This window comes from Pseudopodoces humilis, chromosome 3 (genome assembly GCF_049639895.1).
Source record: "Pseudopodoces humilis isolate 2021_Gansu_Grassland_sample_001 chromosome 3, ASM4963989v1, whole genome shotgun sequence".
Lineage (NCBI taxonomy): Eukaryota > Metazoa > Chordata > Aves > Passeriformes > Paridae > Pseudopodoces > Pseudopodoces humilis.
The window spans coordinates 67,111,576-67,116,386 of NC_142202.1; the positions used below are offsets into that span (position 1 = coordinate 67,111,576).

General features: G+C 43.9%; 1 long non-coding RNA gene across 1 annotated transcript; it reads left to right on the top strand.

Annotated features, from left to right (window-relative positions):
- The first annotated feature begins 322 nt into the window (after nt 1-322).
- LOC148184672 (uncharacterized) lies at nt 323-4,600 on the top strand. The gene is made up of 3 exons (XR_015772224.1): nt 323-402; nt 851-1,025; nt 1,327-4,600. It is a non-coding gene; the product is annotated as an uncharacterized LOC148184672 (long non-coding RNA).
- Nucleotides 4,601-4,811: the final 211 nt, after the last annotated feature.

The window sequence follows — 4,811 nt, forward strand, 5'->3', positions numbered from 1 at the left end:
CCATGTAAGAAGGCTTGCCCAGGGACCACACACACACACACTTTATCCCCACAGTACTACAGACTTACTAGTTCTTGTATTATAGATGAACACCCAGATGGTATATTATTTTTTAAGTTTTCTTATGAAGAATGCAAGCAGTTGTCATGAAAGTCTAGTCTCCTTCCTCTGGAAAGGCAGTTTTAATTTGTGGCTGATTCCTCTTAGTTTAAATGACAAAGACAGGATCTTGGTAGCAGCTGGGAATAAATACTTAAAGACTTAATTACTTTCCCCTTCTCTGACCAAATGACTGCCTAAAGCCAGCTGCAAAGGAGGTAGTCCTGTGATAGCATGCTGCTGGATGTAGTTTTCAGGTCAAGCAAAATTATCTAAATTAATTAAAAAAAAAAAGCTAAAAAGGTGGGAAATCAGAAAATAGTAATATGTGGTCCTTTTTCTTTTTTTTGATTGAGCTCTTGATAAGGAATCTGTAGTAGAATTAGAGTATTTCCAAAAAAAAAAAAAAAAAAAAAAAAAGGAAAGTATGTTTAGGTACAATTTAAGATGCCTTGATTACTGTTTGATATTTATGAATATTTCTATCCAATTTTCCTGGACAAATCACAGTTATGAGGAACAGTGGTCCTGACATGCAGGATTTGTGCAAGAAGCATGTATGGGGTGTCTCTGTAGACTCTGTGCATGTGCTTTTTGGAGGCAGCACATGTGGTTTTGTGCGCAAAATTCTGGCTATCAATACAGCAGTGCCTACCTGACAGGGCCTAAGTGACTGGGTTACTGCATTCTCCTTCCTGGCTGTGGGCAGTCAGGGGGGACGGTGATGCTATTGGAATCCTTTGTATTTTAGGTGCTTTGAGGAAGGAGCAGGACGGAGCCAAGCAATTGGAAGGAGCTGTCCTTTCTCACTGTCCATTCACTCCATGCAAGAGATTGTTTCTTCTTCTTTGGGCAGAAGGGGAAGACAAATCTTCCGAGACCAAAGATGAGCTTAACCTCATCGCTTGAAGGGATGGTGGAGCAGGGTAAGTAGCAATGCTTACTTTGTATGCTATGTATAGAGTGAGGCAGGAAGAACCTCCCTACAGGCATCTTTTTGTTAGGAAAATCAAGATATAACACTCTTGCCTGGTCATTAAGAAAAGGCCAAGCTTGAAATCTGTCATGTCATTAATTTAAAAGGTAAGCTAAACCCTAAAAGAAATGAGCTTTGGGAGGCCCTCACACTGCACATATACACTAATAATGAGATGCCAGTTTCAGGCAGAATGTTTCCAGTTGTTACATTTCAGCTCCCCTTTTTTAAAAGCTTTTCTCCCTTACAAGGAAAACAGACTGAGAGAAGATTTTGTGACTGCCTGATGAATTTTCAACACTGTCTTGGAAGGAAAAAAATTAAATCTGCAATTCCATTATTTGTATGAAGAAAAACTGTACAGAGTGTTGGAAACTGTCGGAGTCATCTTCTCTTAAAATCTTTGGAGATTTTTTTCTTCCTGTGGGCTGAACTCAAAGATACCCGTGAGTTAGTGTGGCTGGAGCAGTTAAGGAAGAAAGGAAAAACGGATGTCTTTGGGCTCCTCCTTGTTTTGGGCCACCGGAGGCAAGTTCTGAGTGAGGCTGGCAGCTTTGAAGTGGCTGGCTGCAGCTCCCGCCTGCCTTTGCCACACTGGCTCTGTTGAGGGTGTGGTGAGGAAGGAGCAAAAGGAATCCTCCCTGACCAGAGGATGGATCTGCTGAAGACCAAGACAGCTTGATGCTGGGCAGTGACAGAAAGCTTCTATAATGCATGGTAACATCTGGCCCATGTCATCTTTTTCTGGTTCAGCTGATGCTTTTTTTTTTTTTTAATGTGAAAATACTAAAAACAGACCCAAAGCCTCCATAATTGAGGCTCTAGCAATTGTTTATTTTTATTATTATTATTTGAGAAAACCTTTATAAGTACCTTTAGATTTTGCAGCTCATGGATTATAAATCTTCTCTTCAAAGTAGATGAATGTAGCTTTCTGGCACTGGGAGCTGTCACATCTCCTGCAGGAAGGTAGACAGCTTCAAGCTGTAGAATTGCAACAGCCAAAGAAAGGATTTGCTTCTCTTTCCTTTCTAGGTCACACAATATGAAGAAAAGGACAAGCTGTCTCTATATTGTCCCTCAAAAACATATTTCTGTGCTATCCTTTCTATCTATTCCCAGTTAGTTGAATGAACAGAGCAATGGTAGGAGCAGCTCAGACCTTGCCTTGTTCTCTTTCTTTTACTCTGAGCACTTCACGTGTTGCCTGCAGAGCTCTTGTAGGTGTTACAGGTGTCTACAGTCACTTTCTCCAGCCCACTTGTAAGGCTGGGTTAAGTGGGAAGATTGTGACCCCTCGGTATCTAGGGAGGAAGGACAGGGGTGGCAAGAGGGGTATTTTGAGGGCAGAGCACCATAGCTTTTCTACGAGGAGGGCTCACCCTGTCAGAGATTCCCAACATATTCCCTTTGCAGCTGGCAAGTGGTGGGAGTGCCTGTAGTGCTGCAGGCACTGGTGGGAGAGGCTTCAGCTTCCTGAATGCTGGCAGTGTGTTCCGCTGCTTCGAAGCAGATGAACCAGTAGCCCTAAGGAGCAAAGGAGCTCATGGGTATGGAGGTCAAATGAAGGGTGCTTAGAGGACCACTGTAGGATGTAAAGCTCTTCTCTTCCTGGGTTCTGCCTGCTTTCATCTCCAGGAGCAGAGTGCCCTGTCTGTGTTTTTATAGCCTGTAATAACAGATGCTTTTTAATGAGAGCATGGACAGACAGCCTATTGTCTGGGTTTGTTCCTCAGAACTCCATGGTGGGAAGGGCTATTGGCACTTGCCTTTGTTTACTCTGTTTCTAAGGATGTGTGGTCCTTAGAAGGATGGGGGCCTTGCTGTCTTCCAGGTGTTCCAATGGGCCAAGCCAGAACATAGTCTGTTTGTGTTATGTTTGCTTTTCTCAGAGTAACCCAGCTATGCCATGGCCTGGGAAGGACCTCCATTGCATTTAACCTGAATGGACTCCAAGGGTATTCAAATGGCCCCAATAAACAAGGGTAGCCTATCTGAAAATATTTCCTGGTTGTGAACATTGGAATGTAGGCTGAGACTAGTTAGAAAGCCTGGCTTGTGCATACATATTTTCTCTTCTTTTAGTGTCCCAGTGGGGAAGACAGTCCCTGAAAGGCTATGAAGCATGGACTAGCTTTCAGGGCTTACTCCTTGCCAGCAGCCTCTCTGTGTGAGGCCAATAAAATTTGTTTGCACTTGACAACAATGGAGTATTTTTGCGTTTCACAGTGTGTCTCCTCGGGACTAACTGCTGTTTGGGAAGGCCCTTAAGTCTATCCCTCCCTTTTATCCCATGCAGATTGAAGAGACCACCCTTTCATGCCCTGCCTCTAGAACATGGTCACTTGATGTAAACATAGGCTTACGAACTGGGTGGAGTTGCTTCCGAGCACTGACCTAGGAGGGGTCAAAGGAGGGATAAAAGCTGGGAATATGGAACTTGTCTCTGAAGTCAAATAACTCATGGGTGAAGGGTAGTCTTTGAGGAGGCATTGAGCTGTGGTAGGAATGGGAGACAACTAGCTGTTCTTCCTGTGGGGCTAGGAACAGATCATCCAGTATAATCCACTCATGCTCACCCTTTTTTCCCCACATCACCGATCCATGGGCCAAAGGAAGAAGGTTAATCACTTAGGGAGGAGGAAGGACAAAGAGGCATTTGAGCCACATGCAGCTGTGCTGGGTCAGAAAGCAGTGCTCTGTTCTTCAGGCCTAGTGCTCACCTTGACACTGGGACATGCAGAGGCCTTTTGCTTTTTGAAATGCTCAGCCCCAGGTTGATCACCTCACACCTGGAGGGCACTGTGGTACCCAGGAGCACTGCTAACCCCGAGTGCCCAGGAGGCTGGGTCTGCCCTGTTCTTTGGTACAGCAAAGGCTTTTCCACCAGGCCAGTGACCCTAATGAGAGGGGTCAGGCACTAAGCATTGCAAAAGGTTTTTTCTCTCCTTCTCTGTGGGTAACAGGGAAACTCTGGGATCCTTCTTTTTTTCTCTCCAGCCTTATGAGATGTGTGGGGTGTTAAAAAAATCAGGATAGTAGGCCAGGGATTGTGCATGGGACTGCTAGCCTACTGCAAATAGAAAGGGGCAGAGACTTTCTAAAGAATGATGTAACGAGCTGTGGGCAGCTGTTTTTCCTAGAGCAACCCAAATACTGTGCAGGGGAGGGTCTTGTGTATGGCAGTCTAAGATGCTCTATGAATTTGTGAGAAAAGCTCATTCGTGGGGATGTAACACCCTTGCTGGCAGAGCAATCCAGTGAGCATCTGGGCACACCCCACTGTGAGGGGGAGACAAGCCCTGCAGCAGCCAGGGCTTCCTCACCTGATGGGTTGCTGACAATGGCTCTTCTTTTACTCACAGGATCTTCCAAACCTCTCACCAACTCCTTTTGTTGTGCAGAGCACATCTGCTACCAAGCCCTTATGGAATAAAATACTGGTTCTGAGAAAGGTAATTATTGCAAGTGTTATGATCCAGAAAAATTTTTCTATTAACTCAGATCTACATTGCTTAAATTATTTTGAAAGAAAATGACAGTGACTCTATTTCAAAAATGGTCAGAGAGTATTATATTTAATACAGTTGTCTAGAATACTACACAGAATACTGCTGTGCAATAAAAAATAAATAATGTGAATAGTTATATCTTCCTCAACTGTAGCAGCTGTATCTTTTTTTTTAAATCCTAGGAGTTTGATTTGCTCAGTTCTTGTAAGGGACAATTAAATTTA